Source organism: Triticum aestivum, chromosome 5A, assembly GCF_018294505.1.
Source record: "Triticum aestivum cultivar Chinese Spring chromosome 5A, IWGSC CS RefSeq v2.1, whole genome shotgun sequence".
Lineage (NCBI taxonomy): Eukaryota > Viridiplantae > Streptophyta > Magnoliopsida > Poales > Poaceae > Triticum > Triticum aestivum.
The window spans coordinates 641,783,762-641,811,213 of NC_057806.1; the positions used below are offsets into that span (position 1 = coordinate 641,783,762).

Sequence of the window (27,452 nt, forward strand, 5' to 3'; positions counted from 1 at the left end):
CACCTAGTGAAATCCCTACAAAGACTTATATTTAGAAACGGAGAGAGTAATAATCTTTGCATGCAACGTAATCTTACGGTGTGGAAGCGACGGACATGAGAGACATGCACGCACCCATCATGCATACCCGTAAATTTATGGCCAAAGATTAGATAAATTACCACTGTGTAGTACATTGGCTCTACTGCATGGATGAGCTGTACTGCATCGACTTTTGTTTGGCTGACACATCGATCAAACTTTTTAACGTGCCCTACTGCAGATGTCTCTCTATAATCAGTCCTTTTTTTGGAAAATGGAATCTTGCAGTCATTCCTTAGCTATTACTCCTTCCGTCCCATAATATAAAAACGTTTTTGACACCACTTTAGCAGCCGATCTAGGAAATTTAGGAGACGTAAACAAGAGTATATCAACGAATGGTCCACCAATTGAATGCAATGCCAGTGTAGGAGTTAAATCGTGAAACGGTTGCCAAATATATTAAATTACACTGTATATTCCAAACTATTTTGTTACATTATTTCCAAACGATCCTGAAGGCCATCTCGTCAGCCTCCTCTGTGGCTGACTAGCTCATACTGATCTCAAGATTCTACCTTACCAGAGGATCAAGGATAAAGTAAATAGTTGAGTTAGGATGAGTACTGTAGAAACATTCATCTCACAGAGTCTCAATTCCAAGGACAACCATAGTCTTCACCCTCCTACGTTTATCACAAGATAAATTTCTTCACTAAAACATAATTAATGGAGGCAATATCTCAGGAAAATCCCATATGCACGCGTGATAATTTATAACATGGATTCTATTAACCATCGAGTTCTTCATTTTCGACGATGGCAGCAGATGCTCGACCAAGCACACATAGTCCCGTTCTACACGTCGCCTTGGTCACTGCTTGTAGATTTTGATTGGAGACTCTGCTACATGCCCAAAATACTGAAGTCACTTTTCATGATTTATAAAAGGTAACACCGAAGACCGATTGCTTACATGAAACGCATGCCCGTACTTGAAGAACCTTAGTTTCCAGTCTGAACCCTTCTGTTCAACACGACATCATGTTGTCAATACACTGGGAGAAACAGCTTATATGATATTGAAAGAAACAAATTAAGATGAAATAATTAAACAAGTTATACAGGAAAAAAAATGCTACAGTTTTACTTTTTTTCCTTAGTATAGTTGGGACGTTCGGGGACAACGTGAATGTTCAATATAAAAATTCAAATGGACAGAGAAGATGAGATTCAGCTTGTAAGAAGCAGGGAGTACTGTCATCCACAAAAAAATGCAACATCAAAAATAATAACAGCTCGATGTTCCAAGCAAGCAACTTCGGAAGACCACAAAAAACAGAAGTGCTGGCAGCATATATTCTTATAGATAGGCGGATGGCCATATTAACTGATTGTGGGAACTCTCATGTCGTGCAAATGGTAGGCATAGGTACACACACCCAGTTTCTAGGACACACTTCTACCTAAAAACGTAAAGTTGAAGGAGGGAGCTTCCCACTTTAACCACTTTTCCTTTTCATATTTACTGATTTTTAGGCAACCATGCAACTATTTCTGAATACAAGGCCTGGAAGATTATGATACATTTTCTGGTTGACATTAATTGCACCCGACAATTATCAAGTTTTTATTGACAAGCAGATGTTTATTTCATTCATGTACTAGTAACAATCATGAAGAAAACCACGCATTACTACTACATAGTGAAGGTCCTTTCCACACCCGTGGAGATAACTTTTGCTTGAACCGCTACAGTACATATGTGAATAGGTTGTGCCAGTAAGCTTCAATAAATACGCATTATTATTACATAGGCAAGGTCCACTTCCCAATTTTACGATCACGTAACATAACACAACATAGGAATCGAGAGAAGGAGAATCTGAGAGAGATGGAAATCACTGGCGGTCGTATATGGACAGAGCTAGGTACCTAGGCGCCGTACAGCTCAAAACAAGCATTATGCCTGTAGCATAGATATGTCCAAAACAGACAAATTTGGGGCCGAGATCAGAATCAGAAGCACAATGATTCACATCTAAATATGGGCACTTAATATATATAAATTCAGATAACTAAATTCCGTACTAAAAGTATGTACTCGCCATGGGAAAATAAATTGCCACACACCTATGTAAATCGATGGAGAGGGGCTCCGTCGGTGAAGACAAGGTTGCCAACCTTCGTGGTGGGAGGAGATATAGACCACATCAAGAAGCATGCCAACGGACACCGTAACCTGAGGCCGAGGAACACCGACGACGCTACAAGACTGCTCTGCCCTGCTGCCAACCCACCGTAGTGCAAAAATTAGGGGTGGTCCTAAGAAAAAACATATACTAAAATCCTAGAAAAGTTAACTCATATCAATTCCTCATAGGTGCATTTATTGAATCATCCAGCCTAAACTGCAAACCCATCTAACAAATGTTTTTAATTAATTCTGAATCATGTAAAAAGTTGAATGATTTCCCCTAGGCCTAGCGGACTGAAACAAAACTGCAAATGTTCATGAGCCAGAAAACATCAAACTTGAACACTTTAAACACCAAACCAAATATTATCTCTACATCACCTTAGTACTAGCTGACAAAATCTTACCATTACGTAGCAGTTGATGCTTCTAATCATATAGCACAAAAAATCTACACAAGCGCTGCTCCATCACAGCATGGACGGATGGACTGGAACAGGCAGCAGATAGAAAATTCCTAGTCTAAAAAGACATTCGCCCAAACTACCTGGAGATAGAAACCAAACAATAATCAGAGAGTTTTCCTTAGAAAAAATAATTAGTGTTAGACGAACAAATGCAAACACGTACAAGCATATACAGTAAAATTCGGATTATCTCTTCGGGCGTATAGTCTTGTGATCTCTCCGACGGGCAATTCGGGAAGAACACGGCACAACAAAACGAAGTGAAAATTGACTGAAACTAAAAGGATTAGGATCGGGGCTGCTCACCTCCATTCGTGCGATTCTCACCTGCACACATCCAACCAAATCAAAGCCAAACCCGGCGAGAATGTTGTCGCTGCGAGCAAGGGAAGCTGACAAGCCACGGCCACCCACGACAGCGCCGCCGTCCGCCTCCAAAAACTACAGCACCGCTCACCACGTAGCCCGCCTGCCCGTCGGCCACCGCACCAGGCGCCGCTCACCACGCAGCCCGCCTGCCCGTCGGCCACCGCACGCTCGAACCCACAGCCGCCGCTCACCACGGAAGTATTCGCCGTCGAATCTTGAACGGCTCGCATCGCGTGAACAGGGAGGTGGGCTGGCTAGTCCCACGATCAGCTAACCGTATCGTTTCTCCTGGAGAGGTCGCGTATGTTTCCTAAAGAAAAGTATTGTAAAATGACGTGGCAAGCGCAAATGTAAAATTACCTGTCGGAGGGGTGAAAAATTACGGTCGCGCAAGGGGAAAAGGTTTGACAGTGACGGAAAAGCGATCTGACCAATAATGTTACCACTTGCTCGCTCGAATGACGAGAAATAAATTATTCTTCATCCTGCGTTACTAATAGAGTTTTTATATGGGAATGTCTAGGGCACATCTAGATGTGCCCTACTTATGGCACATCTAAGTGAGTGAATCAAGTATGGAGAGGAAAAAAAAAAAAGGAAAATATCCACACGAATCTCAACGTAAAATCAATGATATAGAACTTAGATATGCAATACTTATGGCATATCTAAATGTACTTTAGCTTAACTGTTTCTATATATATATGGTCAAATGATCATCATCTGCACAATCACAAAAAGATGAAGTACATGCACCCCTAATTGATGCCCCGGATCATGATTTGAGTTGAAAATATCAAGGCCAAGAATCATGGCATGATGGCAACAACAACAACAACAAAGCCTTTAGTCCCAAATAAGTTGGGGTAGACTAGAGGTGAAACCCATAAGATCTCGCAACCAACTCATGGCTCTGCCACATGGATAGCAAGCTTCCACGCATCCCTGTCCATAGCTAGCTCTTTGGTGATACTCCAATCCTTCAGGTCTCTCTTAACGGACTCCTCTCATGTCAAATTTGGTCTACCCCGCCCTCTCTTGACATTCTCCGCACGCTTTAGCCGTCCACTATGCACCAGAGCTTCTGGAGGCCTGCGCTGAATATGCCCAAACCATCTCAGACGATGTTGGACAAGCTTCTCTTCAATTGGTGCTACCCCAACTCTATCTCGTATATCATCATTCCGGACTCGATCCTTCCTCGTGTGGCCACACATCGATCTCAACATACGCATCTCCGCCACACCTAACTGTTGAACATGTCGCCTTTTAGTCGGCCAACACTTAGCGACATACAACATTGCGGGTCGAACCGCCGTCCTGTAGAACTTGCCTTTTAGCTTTTGTGGCACTCCCTTGTCACAGAGAATGCCAGAAGCTTAGCGCCACTTCCTCCATCCGGCTTTGATTCGATGGTTCACATCTTCATCAATACCCCCGTCCTCCTGCAGCATTGACCCCAAATACCAAAAGGTGTCCTTCTGAGGTACCACCTGGCCATCAAGGCTAACCTCCTCCTCACACCTAGTAGTACTGAAACCGCACATCATGTACTCGGTTTTAGTTCTACTAAGCCTAAACCCTTTCGATTCCAAGGTTTGTCTCCATAACTCTAACTTTCTATTTACCCCCGTCCGACTATCGTCAACTAGCACCACGTCATCCGCAAAGAGCATACACCATGGGATATCTCCTTGTATATCCCTTGTGACCTCATCCACCACCAATGCAAAAAGATAAGGGCTCAAAGTTGACCCCTGATGCAGTCCTATCTTAATCGGGAAGTCATCAGTGTCGACATCACTTGTTCGAACACTTGTCACAACATTATCGTACATGTCCTTGATGAGGGTAATGTACTTTGCTGGGACTTTGTGTTTCTCCAAGGCCCACCACATGACATTTCGCGGTATCTTATCATAGGCCTTCTCCAAGTCAATGAACACCATATGCAAGTCCTTCTTTTGCTCCTTATATCTCTCCATAAGTTGTCGTACCAAGAAAATGGCTTCCATGGTCGACCTCCCAGGCATGAAACCAAACTGATTTTTGGTCACGCTTGTCATTCTTCTTAAGCGGTGCTCAATGACTCTCTCCCATAGCTTCATTGTATGGCTCATCAGCTTAATTCCACGGTAATTAGTACAACTCTGAACATCCCCCCTGTTCTTGAAGATTGGTACTAATATACTCCGTCTTCATTCTTCTGGCATCTTGTTTGCCCGAAAAATGAGGTTGAAAAGCTTGGTTAGCCATACTATCTCTATGTCCCCGAGACCTTTCCACACCTCAATGGGGATACAATTAGGGCCCATCGCCTTGCCTCCTTTCATCCTTTTTAAAGCCTCCTTGACCTCAGACTCCTGGATTCGCCGCACAAAACGCATGTTGGTCTCATCAAAGGAGTCGTCCAGTTCAATGGTAGAACTATCATTCTCCCCATTGAACAGCTTGTCGAAGTACTCCCGCCATCTATGCTTAATCTCCTCGTCCTTCACCAAGAATTGGCCTGCTCCGTCCTTGATGCATTTGACTTGGCCAATATCCCTCGTCTTCCTCTCTCGGATCTTGGCCATCTTATAGATGTCCCTTTCACCTTCCTTCGTGCCTAACCGTTGGTAAAGGTCCTCATATGCCCGACCCCTTGCTTCACCAACAGCTCGCTTTGCGACCTTCTTCGCCATCTTGTACTTCTCTATGTTGTCTGCACTCCTATCCAGGTATAGGCATTTGAAGCAATCTTTCTTCTCTTTAATCGCCTTCTGGACATCATCATTCCACCACCAGGTATCCTTATCTTCGCTTCTCCTTCCCCTGGACACTCCAAGCTCCTCCGAGGCCACCTTACGAATGCAAGTCGCCATCTTCGTCCACACATTGTTCGCATCTCCTCCTTCCTCCCAAGGGCCATTGTCGTGGTTTTGTCACGGCAGATGTCCTAGAGAAAGGACTTAGTGTGGAGCCATCGCGACGGGTTAGCTTGAAGGGGGTTAAAGCGGACACAGGGACGCAAGAGACTTTATACTAGTTCGGCCCCTTCAATGAAGGTAAAAGCCTACGTCTAGTTGTGATGGAATTGATGGGGTTTCGATGACTAGGGAGCAAACAAGCTTTGCCTATGTCTCGAGTTGTTCTCTGTTCTCCTTAAAACGCCGCCGGGTCGTCCCCTTATATACACGGGTGACACCCGTCGGTTCACGGAGTCCCAACACCGATCGATATTCGTATCCGGGTTGGTCTCTCCTTATTCCTAACTTACAATACAAGCTTACATACAACTTCCGGTTTACAGCTACAAGTCTTGAACCGGCTACGGGCCTTAGGCCCTCATCTGCCTTCTTGGGCTTTATCACTTCTGGAACTACTGATGAAGTTGACCCGGCCCAGATAGGCCGGTTTATGCCCAGCAGTAATATCCTCAACATTAGGCCCCAGATTAATTTGAACGGGTTCATGTCAATCCTTTAACAAAACCTTCATCTTCAACGTCTTCTCTAAATTGGTAAACCGCCATGATGTCATCTTCCCTGATTATTGTAAACCGGAGTGACGTTACCTGTCATAACAAAGATATCCATCATGCTTCTTTGTTTAATATATCTGCGGAAATCGAGGCGACAGCTCCGTTTCATGGCCCCTTGATTGTCGCGCCTGACCCATGTCTTTTTGCCTTATAAATAGGACCGAAGGGTCATTTCCTTTCTTCTTTCCCTTCTTCCCCTTCTGCTTCGTCTTCCTCGCATCGCCCGACTTCAGAGCTCCGCCGCCACCGTCGACCTCTGCCTCAACCTTGGCCGCTGCATCAACCTGGGCGCACTAGAGCATCGCGGCAACCTTCCGTGTCTTCCGCAGCTCCGGTAAACCTTCTATCCTTTCCCCCGCAGATCTGTTTTTAGGGTTTCACAGTTCTTCAGTATTCATCGTCTGCTTCTTGCTCATGCGATAGATCTTTAGATGAATCCGCAAATCTTTATTCTGTGCAATGATAGTTGTTTGACCTTCGCCTTCACTTATGCATCTCAAAACCATAGATCTATATGAACGTTTTGCTCATAGGTTCGGTACTGCTCCTTTTGAACCTCTAAGTATTTATCTCTTTTCTGAACTTGCTTCAGATCCAATGCTGTAAAGAAATCTTGTGAAACCTGTTTCTGCGTACTTGTCCATCCGCAATCTCAGCTTTTCAATGCTTAGATCAGGCGGTTTAACCTTATAGAAAAATTTTCCAAACCGGTATATGCCATTAGTCCCCTTGTTGAACCGCCTGATGTTGGTTGCTTCATGAAACTCCGGTTCAGATAGTCCTGTCTCCGGTTTAATAGTACACATACCAACGTACCTTGATCAAATGCATTTTTGAACTGGGATCTTCTACCTTGTAGATTCCATCATGGACAAGCAAGTATATGAGTGCAATTGGGTTCCTTCTCGTGTCACAGAGGCTCAACTGGACAATTTAGTCCTGATTGGCGCTTTAGGCAGCAAAGATACCATCCATTGGAGGGCTCCTGGCAAAGAATGCCCTCCCACACCTCAAGAAGGAGAGGTTGTTGTTTTCGTAGATCACTTAGCCCGGGGCTTTAAGCCGCCCGGTTCTAAATTTTACCGGGATGTTTTAGCCGATTTCCAACTCCATCCACAAGACACTGGCCCCAACTCAGTTACATATATGTGTCACTTCCAAGTGCTCTGTGAGGTGTTCTTTCAAAAGGAGCCCACAGTGGAATTGTTCAGAGACCTTTTCCATCTAAACCGCCGTACTGAGTTTACTGATGGCTCTAATACGGAGTTGGGTGGCATGGCGATTCAGAAAAGGAAAGAGGTCACATACCCTCACGCCAAGCTGCACAGCCACCCCAAAGAGTGGAATCAGACATGGTTCTACTGCAAAGACACCTCCCCTGCTGGTGAGAATCCCTTGCCTGGCTTTCGTCCGGAGCGGCTCAGCAATACACACCCTTTTCCTCAAAGATTGACTGTCCAGGAGAGAAGCAAATATGCTCCCCTACTGTCAAAACTCAGAGCCTTTATGGCCAACGGTTTAACAGGGGTTGATCTCGCTCGCTGTTGGATATCATGGAGCATACTGCCCCTTAGTCAGCGCTCCGGTTTGATGTGCGAGTATACTGACAGTGTTGATGACCCACTGCGACATTCAAAAATCCAGCTCTCCAATGAAGAAATCACAGAGGCTGTGAATAAGATGCTGAATGAACCGGAACACGTCTGCGCTAGAACCGACCTGCTTCCCTTCTGTGCCACCAACAAACCGCCAGTTGTAAGACTTTGATTTTTCTCTTTGCTGAATCTGTTATTGATATGTCTGGTCATTGTTTAATATCAGTGTCTGTGTAATCAGGGCAATGATCCATTTTGGAGCAAAAAACTGTTGGGGAACGTAGCAGCAATTCAAAATTTTTCTACGTGTCACCAAGATCTATCTATGGAGAAACCATCAACGAGGGGAAGGAGAGTGCATCTACATACCCTTGTAGATCGCTAAGCGGAAGCGTTCAAGAGAATGGGGTTGAAGGAGTCGTACTCGTTGTGATCCAAATCACCGGAGATCCTAGTGCCAAACGGATGGCACCTCCGCGTTCAACACACGTACAGCCTGGTGACGTCTCCCATGCCTTGATCCAGCAAGGAGAGAGGGAGAGGTTGAGGAAGACTCCATCCAGCAGCAGCACAACGGTGTGGTGGTGGTGGAGGAGCGTGGTACTCCAGCAGGGCTTCGCCAAGCACAGCAAGAGACGAGGAGGAGAGAGGTAGGGCTGCGCCAGGGAGAGATCAAATCATGTGTGTTGCAGCCCCCTAACCTCAAGTATATATAGGGGAAGGGGAGGGGCTGCGCCCCCATCTAGGTTTCCCTCCCTAGGGGGGGCGGCAGCCCCCAAAACCCATCTAGGGTGCGGCCAAGGGGGGAGAGAGGGGGGCGCACCTAGGGTGGGCCTTAAGGCCCATCTAGACCTAGGGTTTGCCCCCTCCAACTCTCCCTGCGCCTTGGGCCTTGGTGGGGGGGCGCACCAGCCCACCTGGGGCTGGTCCCCTCCCACACTTGGCCCACGCAACCTTCTGGGGCTGGTGGCCCCACTGTTTGGACCCCCGGGACCCTCCCGGTGGTCCCGGTACGTTACCGATAAAACCCGAAACTTTTCCGGTGACCAAAACAGGACTTCCCATATATAAATATTTACCTCCGGACCATTCCAAAACTCCTCGTGATGTCCGGGATCTCATCCGGGACTCCGAACTACATTCAGTAACCACGTATATCTATTCCTTATAACCCTAGCGTCATCGAACCTTAAGTGTGTAGACCCTACGGGTTCGGGAACCATGTAGACATGACCGAGACGTTCTCCGGTCAATAACCAACAGCGGGATCTGGATACCCATGTTGGTTCCTACATGTTCCACGATGATCTCATCGGATGAACCACGATGTCGAGGATTCGATCAATCCCGTATACAATTCCCTTCGTCTAGCGGTATTGTACTTGCACGAGATTCGATTGTCGGTATCCCGATACCTTGTTCAATCTCGTTACCGGCAAGTCTCTTTACTCGTTCCGTAACACATCATCCCGTGATCAATTCCTTGATCACATTGTGCACATTATGATGATGTCCTACCGAGTGGGCCCAGAGATACCTCTCCGTCACAAGGAGTGACAAATCCCAGTCTCGATTCGTGCCAACCCAACAGACACTTTCAGAGATACCTGTAGTGTACCTTTATAGCCACCCGGTTACTTGTGGCGTTTGGCACACCCAAAGTATTCCTACGGTATCCGGGAGTTGCACAATCTCATGGTCTAAGGAAATGATACTTGACATTAGAAAAGCTTTAGCATGCGAACTACACAATCTTGTGCTATGCTTAGGATTGGGTCTTGTCCATCACATCATTCTCCTAATGATGTGATCCCATCATCAACGACATCCAATGTCCATGGTCAGGAAACCGTAACCATCTATTGATCAACGAGCTAGTCAACTAGAGGCTTACTAGGGACATGGTGTTGTCTATGTATCCACACATGTATCTGAGTTTCCTATCAATACAATTCTAGCATGGATAATAAACGATTATCATGAACAAGGAAATATAATAATAATCAATTTATTATTGCCTCTAGGGCATATTTCCAACAGTCTCCCACTTGCACTAGAGTCAATAATCTAGTTCACATCGCCATGTGATTAACACTCACAGGTCACATCGCCATGTGACCAACACATCGCCATGTGACCAACATCCAAAGAGTTTAAACTAGTTCACATCATCATGTGATTAAGACTCAATGAGTTCTGGGTTTGATCATGTTTTGCTTGTGAGAGAGGTTTTAGTCAACGGGTCTGCAACATTCAGATCCGTATGTACTTCGCAAATCTCTAGGTCATATTATAAATGTTGCTTCCACGCTCCACTTGGAGCTATTCCAAATGGTTGCTCCACTATACGTATCCGGTTTGCTACTCAGAGTCATTCGGATAGGTGTTAAAGCTTGCATCGATGTAACCCTTTACGCCGAACTCTTTATCACCTCCATAATCGAGAAACATGTCCTTATTACTCCAAGGACAATTTTGACCGCTATATAGTGATCCACTCCTAGATCACCTTTGTACCCTCTTGCCAGACATGTGGCAAGGCACACATCAGGTGCGGTACTCAGCATGGCATACTGTATAGAGCCTATGACAAAAGCATAGGGGACGACATTCGTCCTTTCTCTTTCTTCTGCCGTGGTCGAGCTTTAAGTCTTAACTTCATACCTTACAACTCAGGCAAGAACTCCTTCTTTGACTGATCCATCTTGAACACCTTCAAGATCATGTCAAGGTATGTGCTCATTTGAAAGTACCATTAAGTGTTTTGATCTATCATTATAGATCTTGATGCTCAATGTTCAAGTAGCTTAATCCAAGCTTTCCATTGAAAAACACTTTCCAAATAACCCTATATGCTTTCTAGAAATTCTACGTCATTTCTGATCAACAATATGTCAACAACATATATTCATCAGAAATTCTATAGTGCCACCACTCACTTCTTTGGAAATACAAGTTTCTCATAAACTTTTTATACACCCAAAATCTTTGATCATCTCATCAAAGCATACATTCCAACTCCGAGATGCTTACTCCAGTCCTTAGAAGGATTGCTGGAGCTTTGCATACTTATTAGCATCTTTCAGGATTGACAAAACCTTCCGGTTGTATCACATACAACCTTTCCTCAAGAAAATCGTCGAGGAAACAATGTTTTGACATCCTATCTGCAAGATTTCATAAATAATGCAGTAATCGCTAATATAATTCCAATAGACTCTTAGCATCGCTACGAGTGAGAAAGTCTCATTGTAGTCAACTCCTTGAACTTGTCGGAAAACATCTTAACGACAAGTCGAGCTTTCTTGATGGTGATGCATACCATAATTGTCTGTCTTCCTTTTAAAATCCATCTGTACTCAATAGCCTTACGAACATCGAGCCGTTCTGCCAAAGTCTACACTTTGTTTTCATACATGGATCCTCTCTCGGATTTTATGGCCTCGAGCCATTTATCAGAATCTAGGCCCACCATCGCTTCTCCATAGCTCGTAGGTTCATTGTTGTCTAGCAACATGACTTCCAAGATAGGATTACGTACCACTTTGAAGTAGTACGCATCCTTGTCATCCTACGAGGTTTGGGAGTGACTTGATCCGAAGTCTCATGATCAATATCATAAGCTTCCACTTCAATTGGTGTAGGTGCCACAGGAACAACTTCCTGTGCCCTGCCACACACTAGTTGAAGAGACGGTTCAGTAACCTCATCAAGTCTCCACCATCCTCCCACTCAATTCTTTCGAGAGAAACTTTTCCTCGAGAAAGGACCCGATTCTAGAAACAATCCTTTATTGCTTTCAGATCTGAGACAGGAGGTATACCCAACTGTTTTGGGTGTCCTATGAAGATGCATTTATCCGCTTTGGGTTCGAGCTTATCAGCATGAAACTTTTTCACATAAGCGTCGCAGCCCCAAACTTTTAAGAAATGACAGCTTAGATTTCTCTAAACCATAGTTCATACGGTGTCATCTCATCGGAATTACGTGGTGCCCTATTTAAAGTAAATGTGGTTGTCTCTAATGCCTAACCCATAAACTATCGTGGTAATTCGATAAGAGACATCATGGTATGCATCATATCCAATAGGGTGCAGTTATGATGTTCAGACACACCATCACACTATGGTGTTCCAGGCTGTATTAGTTCTGAAACAATTTCCACAATGTCTTAATTCTGTGCCAAACTCGTAATTCAGATATTCGTCTCTATGATCATATCATAGATCTTTTATCCTCTTGTCACGACGATCTTTCAACTTCACCCTGAAATTACTTGAACCTTTCAATAATTCAGACTCATGATTCATCAAGTAAATATACTCAACACCTACTCAAATCATCTATGAAGTAAGAACATAATGATATCCACTACATGCCTCAGCACTCATTGGACTGCACACATCAAAATGTATTACTTCCAACAAGTTGCTTTCTAGTTCCATTTTACTGAAAATGAGGCTTTCAGTCATCTTGCCCATGTGGTATGATTTGCATGTCTCAAGTGATTCAAAATCAAGTGAGTCCAAACGGTCCATTTGCATGGAGTTTCTTCATGCATATATACCAATAGACATGGTTCGCATGTCTCAAACTTTTCAAAACGAGTGAGCCCAAAGATCCATCAACATGGAGCTTCTTCATGCGTTTTATACCGATATGACTTACGTGGCAGTGCCACAAGTAGGTGGTACTATCATTACTATCTTATATCTTTTGGCATGAACATGTGTATCACTACGATCGAGATTCAATAAACCATTCATTTTAGGTGCAAGACCATTGAAGGTATTATTCAAATAAACAGAGTAACCATTATTCTCCTTAAATGAATAACCGTATTGCGATAGTCATAATCCAATCATGTCTATGCTCAACGCAAGCACCAATCTCGTACGATATTTGATCAACCTTGGAAATACTTCCAACACATATCGTCATCTCACCTTTCAGCTAGTCTCTGTTTATTCCGTAGCCTTTTGTTTCAAGTTACTAACGCTTAGCAACCGAACCGGTATCTAATACCCTAGTGCTACTAGGAGTACTAGTAAAGTACACATCAACACAATGTATATGCAATGTACTTCTATCGACCTTGCCAGCCTTCTTATCTACCAAGTATCTAGGGTAATTCTGCTCCAGTGGCTGTTCCCCTTATTACAGAAGCACTTAGTCTCGGGTTTGGGTTCAACCTTGGGTTTCTTCACTAGAGCAGCAGTTGATTTGCCGTTTCATGAAGTATCCCCTTTTGCCCTTGCCCTTCTTGAAACTAGTGGTTTCACCAACCATCAACAATTGATGCTCCTTCTTGAGTTCTTCTTTTGTGGTGTCAAACATCGCGAATATCTCAAGGATCATCATATATGTCCCCGATACATTATAGTTCATCACGAAGCTCTAGCAGCTTGGTGGTAATGACTTCGGAGAAACATCACTATCTCATCTGGAAGATCAACTCCCACTCGATTCAAATGATTGTTGTACTCAGACAATCTGAGCACAAGCTCAACAATTGAGCTTTTCTCCTTAGTTTGCAGGCTAAGAAAATCGTTGGAGGTCTCATACCTCTTGATGTGGGCACGAGCCTGAAATCCCAATTTCAGGCCTCGAAACCTCTCATATGTTTCGCGACGTTTCAAAACGTCTTCGGTGCCTCAACTCTAAACCGTTTAACTGAACTATCACGTAGTTATCAAAATGTGTATGTCAGATGTTCGCAACATCCATAAACGACGTTCGAGGTTCAGCACACTGAGCGGTGCATTAAGGACATAAGCCTTCTATGAAGCAATGAGGACAATCCTCAGTTTACGGACCTAGTCCGCATAATTGCTACTATCAACTTTCAACTAAATTTTCTCTAGGAACATATCTAAACAGTAGAATTGAAGCGCGAGCTACGACATAATTTGCGAAGATCTTTTGACTATGTTCAGGATAATTAAGTTCATCTTATGAACTCCCACTCAGATAGACATCCCTCTAGTCATCTAAGTGATTACATGATCCGAGTCAACTAGGTCGTGTCCGATCATCACGTGAGACGGACTAGTCATCATCGGTGAACATCTTCATGTTGATCGTATCTACCATACGACTCATGCTCGACCTTTCGGTCTCTTGTGTTCCGAGGCCATGTCTGTACATGATAGGCTCGTCAAGTCAACCTAAGTGTTTCGCGTGTGTAAATCTGTCTTACACCCGTTGTATGTGAACGTTAGAATCTATCACACCCGATCATCACGTGGTGCTTCGAAACAATGAACTATCGCAACGGTGCACAGTTAGGGGGAACACTTTCTTGAAATTATTATGAGGGATCATATTATTTACTACCGTCGTTCTAAGTAAACAAGATGCAAAAACATGATAAACATCACATGCAATCAAATAATAGTGACATGATATGGCCAATATCATATAGCTCCTTTGATCTCCATCTTGGGGCTCCATGATCATCTTGTCACCGGCATGACACCATGATCTCCATCATCATGATATCCATCATCATGTCTCTATGAAGTTGCTCGCCAACTATTACTTCTACTACTATGGCTACCGGTTAGCAATAAAGTAAAGTAATTACATGGCGTTATTCAATGACACGTAGGTCATACAATAAATAAAGACAACTCCTATGGCTCCTGCCGGTTGTCATACTCATCGACATGCAAGTCGTGATTCCTATTACAAGAACATGATCAATCTCATACATCACATATCATTCATCACATTCTTCTTGGCCATATCACATCACATAGCATACCCTGCAAAAACAAGTTAGACGTCCTCTAATTTTTGTTTGCTTGTTTTACGTGGCTGCTATGGGTTTCTAGCAAGAACTTATCTTACCTACGCAAAACCACAACGTGATATGCCAATTGCTATTTACCCTTCACAAGGACCCTTTTCATCGAATCCGTTCCGACTAAAGTGGGAGAGACAGACACCCGCCAGCCACCTTATGCAACTAGTGCATGTCAGTCAGTGGAACCGGTCTCACGTAAGCGTACGTGTAAGGTTGGTCCGGGCCGCTTCATCCCACAATACCGTCGAAACAAGATTGGACTAGTAACGGTAAGCATATTGAACAAAATCAACGCCCACAACTACTTTGTGTTCTACTCGTGCATAGAATCTACGCAATAGACCTAGCTAATGATGCCACTGCTGGGGAACATAGCAGAAATTCAAAATTTTCCTACGTGTCACCAAGATCTATCTATGGAGAAACCAGCAACGAGGGGAAGGAGAGTGCATCTACATACCCTTGTAGATCGCTAAGCGGAAGCGTTCAAGAGAACGGGGTTGAAGGAGTCGTACTCATTGTGATCCAAATCACCGGAGATCCTAGTGCCGAACGGACGGCACCTCCGCGTTCAACACACGTACAACCCGGTGACGTCTCCCATGCCTTGATCCAGCAAGGAGTGAGGGAGAGGTTGAGGAAGACTCCATCCAGCAGCAGCACAACGGTGTGGTGGTGGCGGAGGAGTGTGGTACTCCAGCAGGGCTTCGCCAAGCACCGCAAGAGACGAGGAGGAGAGAGGTAGGGCTGCGCCAGGGAGAGATCAAATCATGTGTGTTGCAGCCCCCTAACCTCAAGTATATATAGGGGAAGGGGAGGGGCTGCGCCCCCATCTAGGGTTCCCTCCCTAGGGGGGCGGCAGCCCCCAAAACCCATCTAGGGTGCGGCCAAGGGGGGAGAGAGGGGGGCGCACCTAGGGTGGGCCTTAAGGCCCATCTAGACCTAGGGTTTGCCCCCTCCCACTCTCCCTGCGCCTTGGGACTTGGTGGGGGGCGCACCAGCCCACCTGGGGCTGGTCCCCTCCCACACTTGGCCCACGCAACCTTCTGGGGCTGCTGCCCCACTTGGTGGACCCCCAGGACCCTCCCGGTGGTCCCGGTACGTTACCGATAAAACCCGAAACTTTTCCGGTGACCAAAACAGGACTTCCCATATATAAATCTTTACCTCCGGACCATTCCGGAACTCCTCGTGATGTTCGGGATCTCATCCGGGACTCCGAACAACATTCGGTAACCACGTATATCTATTCCTTATAACCCTAGCGTCATCGAACCTTAGGTGTGTAGACCCTACGGGTTCGGGAACCATGTAGACATGACCGAGACGTTCTCCGGTCAATAACCAACAGCGGGATCTGGATACCCATGTTGGTTCCTACATGTTCCACGATGATCTCATCGGATGAACCACGATGTCGAGGATTCGATCAATCCCGTATACAATTCCCTTCGTCTAGCGGTATTGTACTTGCCCGAGATTCGATCGTCGGTATCCCGATACCTTGTTCAATCTCGTTACCGGCAAGTCTCTTTACTCGTTCCGTAACACATCATCCCGTGATCAACTCCTTGATCACATTGTGCACATTATGATGATGTCCTACCGAGTGGGCCCAGAGATACCTCTCCATCACACGGAGTGACGAATCCCAGTCTCGATTCGTGCCAACCCAACAGACACTTTCGGAGATACCTGTAGTGTACCTTTATAGCCACCCAGTTACGTTGTGACGTTTGGCACACCCAAAGTATTCCTACGGTATCCGGGAGTTGCACAATATCATGGTCTAAGGAAATGATACTTGACATTAGAAAAGCTTTAGCATGCGAACTACACGATCTTGTGCTATGCTGAGGATTGGGTCTTGTCCATCACATCATTCTCCTAATGATGTGATCCCGTCATCAACGACATCCAGTGTCCATGGTCAGGAAACTGTAACCATCTATTGATCCATGAGCTAGTCAACTAGAGGCTTACTAGGGACATGGTGTTGTCTATGTATCCACACATGTATCTGAGTTTCCTATCAATAAAATTCTAGCATGGATAATAAACGATTATCATGAACAAGGAAATATAATAATAATCAATTTATTATTGCCTCTAGGGCATATTTCCAATAAAAACTACCGCAGGAGAAACTAGAGAAACCAGAAAAACCGGAAAGAGCAACTCGGCAAAAGACTAAAGCTGTGAAAAAGACTGCCCACGGGAAAAGAACCACGGCATCTTCTAATCCGGCCCCTGATGATGATGTGGATAATCCGGACCTTGAGGTAGAGCTTGACTCACTTGGTTTATTTTTCATGTGTCTCATTGATGATGATATTTGTCAGGAGGATGCCGAAGCCAGCCACGCGGATGCTGCAGAGGTAATTATTCTCTCTTCTGATTCAAAACCTTTGGCTTCACAAAAAATCCGTCAGGCAAACCGGAAAGTTAAATTTTCTCATCTTCTTGCTTATTTGGATCCTGAATTTCTTATGAAGACCCAACAACACGAAGCTCGTCGCACAACCCGGCACAGCGGCGAGGTAGTTACCCCTGTCGGTTTACCGAACAGTCCGGTTCGGAAACGCCATTCAGAGGTCTCTAATTTGCTTGTTAGTGCTTGTCCTAAAGCAGGCTGCTTTCGTCAACCTCTTAATCCGTCTGACTCCGATTACCAGATTACTTCCCACTCATCTTCTGGCGAGTCATCGGCTACTCAGCTGCCACCGCTCAAAACGGTGCTTGGGTAAGCTATACTTATTGTGATATTTGCAGTACATCGCCTTAGAACAGATGCTGTATTTGATTTTGTTATTCTTCTTAGGGCCAAACCTAGGCCAAGCAAGAAGGCCCGCCTGGACAAAGCGACCGAAGAAGATGCCGTTCTTGAGCCAGGCAAGACACCCGATCTTGAAGCGGCTATTCCTGAGGATATACCCAACGATCCACCGCAGCAAGATGACGATCTTATTGCTGAAGAGAGACCTACTGATGCCTCGGGTCCTGTCAATCAGCTCACAGGCTCCATCCGGATTGAAAGCTCCACCGGTCCAGCGAAACCTACTGACAAGCCAATAGCTCCAGTGCAAACCGGCGGTACCAAGGATGATGAGGTTGTCATTACTGGCACTGGCCATACTGAGCCAAGCAATCCTGTCGCTTTATCCAAACATTCTGCCAAGGAAGAATTTGCTGCCTTTGGCAAAGGCAAGTGGAACGCTGATCTGACGACTTACGCTACTCTGAATGCCCAAGATATCCATTCCGGCTATCTGAACCGGCTGTATACCAGTCGCGACTATGAAGTCGGTCTGGTTAATATGATGAAAGATAAATATGAGGTAACTTCCATGTGCTCCTCCTGCTTGTATGCTTCCATTCTTGCTGACTCTCCTAGCCCCCAAGGGCCGGTTTGTAATATTCTTTCAAACCGGGACTTAATAATATAAATGTTGATGCTTTGAAATTCGCTGATGTAGCCCCCAAGGGCCGGTTCGACTTAGCGTAGTTAAACTGGTACTTTAAGTAATTGAAATTGCCGCATCAGAATATATATGAGCAAATAGCCATTAGCCCCCAAGTGCCAAGCTGAATACTTGTATTGATCTTGGGACTTTGTAAGCAATTGAAAGATGATGATCGAATATGCATTAGCCCCCAAGTGCTAAGTGCATAACTTGTTATGTGGTTGGTACTTGAATCCTTATACCGATTTGTTGAAGCATATATCTGTATGCATGCAGGTGGAGCTGAAGACGAAAGAAAACCAAGTCACCGATCTCCAAGAAAACCTGAAAACCCAACAGGCTGAAACCTCCAAAGCAAAAGAGGAATTGGCCAGCGCTTTAAGCGCCATGAAACAGCTTAAGGAGAACTTCAAGAAGAAGCGGGCGGATTGGACCACTGAAAAGTCCGCTTTGATCAAACAAGCAGAGGATGCCGAGGCTGCACTAAAACCAGTGGCAGATGAACTGACCAGCATAAAGCGGCACGTGCATGCCATGACTACTGCTATCTTTGGTAAGCCAGTTTGCCTTCTGAATTGGCTCTGCCTTCTTACAGAGTCACCGGTTTATTAACCCTTTATGGTATTTCAGGGACACACATTGGTCACTTGGGGTCAGATGTGCGGAAGAAATTGAAAGCCGCGTATACATTGGTTGAACAATTGTATACTGGTGCCCAGCGGATCATCTGTACCGCATCTCATAACAAACCGGCGCCCACTTTGATTCAGGATACTCTGATGAAACTGTCAGTGCTTCCTGCCCGGGTTGAAGAGCTGAAGAAATATGATGCTCAAACTGGTGCAATCAATGCCTTAATCCGTGCAAAAGCCTGGGTGCCGGATTTTGATCCTATTGAAGCGGCTCAGGGCTATCCCATCTTGAAGGAAGACGGGTCAGAATTTGGTGAAGCGGATCTGCGAGCAATAAACCGGGAGGTACGCCCGCTAGCTTGTCAATTGGCTGAAGAAGCAGACTTATCTCATTATCAAGCCCAATATGACAGTCAGAACAAGCGAATAGCTACACCAATCCATGAATCGGAAAATCTGATTCCTCCAATCCGTAAGCATACTTACGCTCCTGATATTGACCCGTCATTGCTGATCCATGATGAAGCTATTTTTCAAGCATTAATGGGAATCGACTGGACAACTATGGATTTCCAGCCACTTGGTAGAGAAACGGAGGCTGAAGCGGCGCAGGATGACCCACAACCATCAGGCCAGGCTGGTGACCAAGCTTGAACCAGAAGCCGGTTTTAAAACTGCCTCTCCTTTGTGAAAAACAATTATATTATTATGGGCACCATGTTGCCTTGTAATTGGCTAGCTGATACTTTTGATGTTGATATGCCTTCGCGCATAATTCGTTCTTCCTGTGGTGATGAACTTTCCAAAGCACTTTCTCAAATGAGAAATTCGTCAAGTGCCACCGCGGTTGTACCGTCAGGCGGAATATGATGTCTGCATATATGAAATCAAAACATCCAAAACAAAATTTTAAGTATATGATCAAATTTTTGAGATACATAATACCTGCCATCGTTGAGCGTGAAGTTGGCTTGGCCAATCTTGAAGCGGAGTTTTGCAAACCCACACTATTGAGGAGATAACAGCTCATGTATATATATGACTCTGGTTTACCATGTAAACCGTGCCGGGTTATAATAAACATCGTGTTACTCCATAAAAGGATGTTAACAGCAAGAATCAAACCGGGCAAATAGTCTCCGGATTGACGTGGACTGTGTTCCGTCAATTGATTGGTTAAAAAACTTTGTTGGTGTAAAAAACGCAATAAAAAGCAAAAAAAACCTTCAAAGAAAAGTGTGAAGCAAAAGCAATGACAAAACTGTTTGCCAAAAAAGGTTTATTTGAGCTGATCAAATGGCGTCACCATGGTCAAACACGACCAAGCTCCCGTTATGTGTAACTATGGTTCTACTCAGCCAGGTCCCCAAATGAAACCGTGGCATTTATGCCGACCAAATGGCATGGTCATGGTTCGGGTTCGACCAAGCCGCCAAGTGATTCTGTGGCCTTAGGCCGATCAAGAGGCATGACTGGTTCAGACATGACCAAGTCCCCAAGTGATCTGGTGGCTCTCGCCTATCAAGAGGCATGGTATTGGTTCAGACACGACCAATCCTCCAAGTGATATAACACGATGCTTTTAGCAAAGCGAACTCAAGGGGTAAACCGGAAGCCGCTTTAGAACAACTCCGTGTAACCACACATGATGCAAAAGAACAGATACCCCGCTTTAGCAGAGGTTCTGGTTTATTATAGTTAATATATACATCATTGTAATATGTACATAAGTAGAACCAATGGCTCAGGTATAATAAGGCCGAAGATGAGCTATGTTCCATGGCCTGTTGGTCTCCTCCTCTGATGTACGTTAGTCCTTATGTTCTCGAATATCGATCAGATAGTATGACTCGTTGTGCAGATTCTTGCTGACCACGAAAGGCCCCTCCCAAGGTGGGGATAACTTATGCATATCAGTCTGATCTTGGATGAGCCGAAGCACCAAATCTCCTTCCTCAAAGGTTCTGGTTCTGACTCGGCGACTGTGATAACGACGAAGATCCTGCTGGTAAATCGCCGATCGGACGGCTGCGATGTCACGCTCTTCATCCAACTGGTCCAAAGCATCTTGCCGTGCTGTCTCGTTGTCTGCTTCAATATAAGTCGTGACACGAGGTGAATCATGACGAATATCACTAAGGAGAACCGCCTCCGCTCCATAAACCATGAAGAACGGTGTGTATCCTGTTGATCTGTTGGGTGTTGTATTGATGCTCCATAACACAGATGGTAATTCTTCTACCCAACAACCCGGCGTTCTCTGCAAAGGAACCATGAGCCGGGGCTTGATGCCTCTCAAGATCTCTTGATTAGCTCTTTCTGCTTGACCATTGGACTGTGGATGTGCCACTGATGAAACGTCGAGCCGGATGTGCTCCCGTTCGCAGAACTCCTTCATAGCACCTTTGGACAAATTGGTACCATTACCTGTGATAATACTGTGCGGAAAGCCAAACCGGAAAATCACCTTTTTGATGAACTGAACCGCCGTGGCCGCATCACACTTGCTAACAGGTTCTGCCTCCACCCACTTTGTAAACTTGTCAACCGCCACCAGGAGGTGGGTCTTCTTATCTTTGGACCTTTTGAAAGGCCCAACCATATCCAGCCCCCAAGTCGCAAACGGCCAAGTAATTGGAATCATTCTCAATTCTTGAGCCGGTACATGAGCACGTCTTGAAAACCTTTGGCAACCATCACATCGTCTGACCAGATCCTCCGCATCAGCATGAGCAGTTAACCAATAGAAGCCATGGCGAAACGCTTTAGCCACCAGAGACTTTGAACCGGCGTGGTGACCACAATCTCCTTCGTGGATCTCACGCAAAATTTCACGGCCTTCTTCAGGAGACACGCAGCGTTGAAAAGCTCCTGATACACTGCAATGATGCAACTCGCCGTTGATGATAGCCATGGACTTGGATCGCCGGATTATCTGCCGGGCCAGAATCTCATCCTCTGGCAACTCGCCCCGGTTCTTGTACGCCAGGTAAGGAAGCGTCCAATCCGGAATAACATGAAGAGCTGCCACCAATTGAGCCTCCGGATCAGGAATAGCCAAATCCTCTTCACCAGGGATCTTGACCGACGGGTTGTGCAGCACATCCAGAAAAACATTGGGCGGGACCGGTTTGCGCTGAGAGCCCAGCCGGCTTAAAGCGTCCGCCGCTTCATTTTTCCGCCGGTCCACGTGGTCCACCTGATAGCCTTTGAAATAACCTGCAACAATATCCACCTCACGACGATATGCTGCCATGAGTGGGTCCTTGGAGTCCCAAGTGCCAGACACTTGCTGAGCCACAAGGTCCGAGTCACCGAAGCACTTAACTCGACTTAGATTCATCTCCTTAGCCATCCGGAGACCATGGAGCAAGGCTTCATACTCAGCTGCATTGTTAGTACAAGGGAACATTAAGCGGAGAACATAACAAAACTTATCACCTCGTGGGGAAGTTAATACGACTCCAGCCCCCGAGCCTTCCAATTGCCTGGATCCGTCAAAATGGATGGTCCAATACGTGTGATCCGGCTTTTCTTCAGGTGCTTGCATTTCCGTCCAATCATTGATGAAATCAACAAGTGCTTGAGACTTAACCGCTGTCCGAGGCACATACTTCAAACCGTACGGCCCCAGCTCTATGGCCCACTTTGCAATCCGGCCAGTTGCTTCCCGGTTCTGGATGATATCTCCCAAAGGAGCAGAACTGACCACCGTAATTGGGTGCCCTTGGAAGTATTGTTTAAGCTTCCGGCTTGCCATAAAAACTCCATACACCAGCTTCTGCCAATGCGGATACCTTTGCTTGGACTCGATCAGCACCTCGCTGATATAATAGACCGGTCGTTGAACCGGATGCTCCTTGCCTGCCTCCTCTCGCTCCACCACAATAGCCACGCTGACCGCCCGAGCATTAGCAGCAACATATAGCAGTAACGGCTCCTTGTCAATGGGAGCGGCGAGCACAGGTGGATTGGCCAACTGCCGCTTTAAGTCCTCAAATGCTTCATTAGAGGCGGAGCTCCAAACAAACTAATCCGTTTTTTTCAACATCTGATACAAAGGGATTGCCTTCTCACCAAGACGACTGATAAACCGGCTTAACGCGGCAATCCGGCCTGCCAGGCGTTGAACATCGTTGATACACTTCGATTTAGCCAGGGAGGTGATAGCCGTGATCTTCTCCGGATTAGCCTTAATTCCCCTGTTGGACACCAGAAAACCCAATAGCTTGCCCGCCAGTACACCAAAGATACACTTGTCCGGATTAAGCATCATCTTGTATGTTCTCAGGTTATCAAAGGTCTCCTTCAAATCATCAATCAGAGTCTCCTTCTCCCTAGACTTAACCACGATATCATCCACGTAAGCATGTACATTATGGCCAATCTACTTGTGAAGACAATTTTGTACACACCGTTGGTAAGTTGCTTGGGCACTCTTGAGCCCGAAGGGCATAGACACATAGCAGAAGGCTCCAAAGGGAGTTATAAATGCCATCTTCTCCTGGTCCTTAACTGCCATTTTGATCTGATGATAGCCAGAATACGCATCCAAAAAACTTAAACGCTCACAACCCGCCGTAGCATCAATAATTTGATCAATACGGGGGAGGGCAAAAGGATCTGCTGGACAAGCCTTATTAAGATCTGTGTAATCCACACACATGCGCCAGGTGCCATTTTTCTTGAGGACCAACACCGGATTGGCAAGCCACTCAGGGTGAAAAACTTCAACAATAAAGCCAGCTGCTAAGAGCCTGGCTACCTCTTCTCCAATCGCCTTGCGTCTTTCTTCGTTAAACCAGCGGAGGAACTGTTTCACCGGTTTATATTTAGGATCCACATTAAGTGTGTGCTCAGCGAGTTGCCTCGGTACACCTGGCATGTCAGAGGGCTTCCATGCAAAAATGTCCCGATTCTCATGGATGAACTCGATGAGCGCGCTTTGCTATTTCGGATCCAAGTTGGCACTGATGCTGAACTGCTTGGACGAATAGCCAGGTACGAATTCAACAAGCTTAGTTTCTGCTGCCGATTTGAACTTCGGGGCCGGATCATGCTCCGTAGTTGGCTTCTTCAACGGAGTCATGTCCGCCGGATCAACATTGTCTTTATAGTACTTCAACTCCTCGGTGGCACAAACCGACTCTGCATAAGCCGCATCTCCTTCCTCGCATTCCAAAGCGATTTTGCGGCTTCCATGAACCGTTATTGTCCCCCTGTGACCCGGCATCTTGAGCTGCAAATACACATAACAGGGCCGTGCCATAAACTTGGCGTAAGCCGGTCGCCCAAACAGGGCGTGATATGGACTCTGGATTTTCACCACTTCAAACGTCAATGTCTCCGACCTGGAATCATGGTCATCCCCAAAGGCCACTTCCAGAGCTATCTTGCCAACAGGATATGCTGATCTGCCAGGTACTACACCGTGGAACACTGTATTAGACGGTTTGAGATTTTATCTGTTAGTCCCATACGACGGAAGGTCTCATAGTACAGGATGTTAATGCTGCTCCCTCCATCCATGAGCACCTTGGTGAACTTGTAACCTCCCACCTGAGGCGCCACCACCAGAGCCAACTGACCCGGATTATCGACCTGGGGAGGGTGATCCTCTCTGCTCCATATGATTGGCTGTTCAGACCAACGTAGATAACGGGGTATGGCCGGTTCAACAGAGTTGACCGCCCGCCTCTGAACCTTCCGGTCTCGCTTGTCCAAGCTAGTGGTGAAGACATGGTACTGCCCACTACTCAACTGCTTTGGGTTGCTCTGGTAACCTGACTGTTGCTACTGTTGGTTGTAACCACCCTGGTTGTTCTGACTATTTTGACCATTATGTCCGCCCGGATTACCATTGAATCCTGAACTGGAACTTCCTCCACCGTAACCCGGCCCGGATCCTGAGCCACCGCCAGATTCGTGATCATACCGGAAATTATTAGAATTCTTGAACTCCTGCATAATAAAGCAATCCTTCCAAAGGTGGTTTGCTGGCGCCTCCTTCGTCCCATGTCTTGGACAGGGCTGGCTTAGCAGATAGTTTAGGCGGTTTGGGTTAGGGTTGGGTGCTCCATTACGATTTTTCGGTCTACCCTTGCGTCGCTGGCCATTGTCCTGTGCGTTGGTATTAGCCACAAAGTCCATGTTACCATCCGCTTTACGCTTGCCTCCACCACCATTGCCTGCCCAGTGATGCTGCTGACCTTTGGAGCTGCTGTTCTTCTTCCCTTTCCCTGTCTTGTCATCATCAGATTCGGGATCCTTGGTACTATCAGAATCAGCATATTTCACCAAAGCGGCCATGAGGGTCCCCATGTCGGTGCAATGACGCTTCATCCGTCCCAACTTCAGCTTCAGGGGCCCAAACCGGCAGTTGCCTTCTAGGGTTAATACTGCGGTGTCAGCGTTGATGCGGTCTGAGGAGTGCAACACTTGTGAAACCCGGCGCACCCAATGAGTCGTTGATTCTCCTTCCTCCTGGACGCATGCAGCTAAGTCCACTATCGACATAGGCTGTTTACAGGTATCCTTGAAATTGCTGATAAACCGGGCTCGTAATTGGGCCCATGAACTGATAGAATTAGCCGGCAAGCTTTTTAACCAAGTACGGGCCGTTCCTTCAAGCATCATGGTGAAGTATTTCGCACACGCCGCGTCATCCACATCAAGCATCTCCATGGCCATCTCATAGCTCTCCACCCATGTCTCTGGAGGTTGATCCGCCGTGTAATTTGGTACCTTGCGCGGGCCTTTGAAATCCTTGGGCAGGCGCACGTTGCGTAAAGCGGGGATAAGGCAAGGCACCCCCAAAGAACTAGAAGTAACACCAGGTTCAGTCAAGGTGGTTGGACGAACCGGCGTGAGCTGCCGAGCCTGATGCTGTGTGGCTAACTCGGCCTCCCTGCGCGCGCGGGCCCGGTCCACCACTCCCTGAGCGTTATCAGCACCACCCGCCGGGTTGTTGTCACGGGGTGCCCCACGTCGTTCATTACTCGACACTGCTGGTTCATCCATATGTCTGCTATAGCTCCGGCTTGGACGGGGGGTCGAGTGGATCCGGTCGCGGCTGTACGAGTACGCTTCCTGTTGGGCCAAAGCTGTCCTCAGAAGTTCCTTGACCCGTCGCGTCTCTACTGCCTGCGGCGAGTCACCTTCAATTGGAATGGCCTCCAGCCGTGCAGCAGCGGCAACAAGATTGTCCATTGGGTTGGAGTAGTGACCCGGAGGTGTTAAAGCAGCCTGAGGTATAACGGTGTTTTGACGAGGCGGGTCCATCTGACGAGGCTGAACCGGTGCACCGGTCCCAGGGGCTTCTGCCCGGTTTCCCTCCAGCGGATTGCCGGCTCTTGGTCCTGGAGTGTTGAAAAGGTCTCTGGCCTCGAAAACCGGAGGTAAGCGGGATCGGTCCTTCCTCCTCATGACTTCATGCGACGCGCTCTGTTCCATAATAAGCCTGTAGGCCTGTGCGTCTAAAGCGGCCAGCTCTGCGGCCATCCTGGTGTCCTCAGCCGCCAGATCCGCCTTGGCCTGGGTGACCTGTTCCTTTACCTTTGCAATCTCCGCGTTGTGAACGTCCTGATCCGGCAGATTAACTTCCGCCATAAGCACAGCCAACGCATCAAATAGTTCTGATAGAACCTGAGCCGGCAGGCGCACAGGGCCTCCTGCCCCGGCAGACGTTGCCGCTGCTGAACCAGAGGTCGTTGCCGCAACGGTCGAAGAATGAAGCGCTGCTTGTGTGCCAGTCATGAATATTCCAACCCGGTTGGGCAGATCAGAGGGGTCCGGAATACTGTCGCCATCGGAACAGCCCCCAATCCGGCCATCTTGTAGCTGATAAAGAGATTCGGTTTCTCCGGTTGATGACTCGTCATCGGAACAAACGACGGCATCGCCGCGAGATTCCGATCCATCCTCATAACTTCCTCCATGGATGACTCCCACAAAGGCACGCTTCATGGCCGGTTTAACCCGGGCGGATCGCGCACGCTGAGCCGTCTCGATGAGGTCGGTGCAGATGTTCGGCTTAGGGCCCGGTTCACCGATCTTGCCAATGAAAACGTGAATGCTACCAAAGGGGACCCGGTACCCATACTCAATTGAGCCGGCCTCGGGGCCCCAGCTTGCGTCGTCGATGTAGAGCTTGCCGCGACGACTCTTAGTCATCCGGCGCACAGCGTAGCCCTCGAGTCCTTCAAAGCGGCCCTCCAAGAACTGGAAACCATCGTGCGATAGCCCCATGGTGGGCGCCAACTGTCGTGGTTTTGTCACGGCAGATGTCCTAGAGAAAGGACTTAGTCGTGGAGCCATCGCGACGGGTTAGCTTGAAGGGGTTAAAGCGGACACAGGGACGCAAGAGAGTTTATACTG

General features: G+C 46.6%; 1 long non-coding RNA gene and 1 pseudogene across 1 annotated transcript; both read right to left on the reverse strand.

The window, feature by feature from the left end:
- Positions 1-510: 510 nt before the first annotated feature.
- On the reverse strand, positions 511-3,313 carry LOC123108129 (uncharacterized). Its single transcript, XR_006451840.1, has 4 exons — positions 2,626-3,313; positions 2,155-2,309; positions 998-1,048; positions 511-924 (listed from the first exon to the last, which is right to left on the reverse strand). It is a non-coding gene; the product is annotated as an uncharacterized lncRNA (long non-coding RNA).
- Positions 3,314-4,805: 1,492 nt separating this feature from the next.
- LOC123108130 (uncharacterized) overlaps positions 4,806-27,452 on the reverse strand; it is a 32,375-nt pseudogene continuing 9,728 nt past the window's right edge.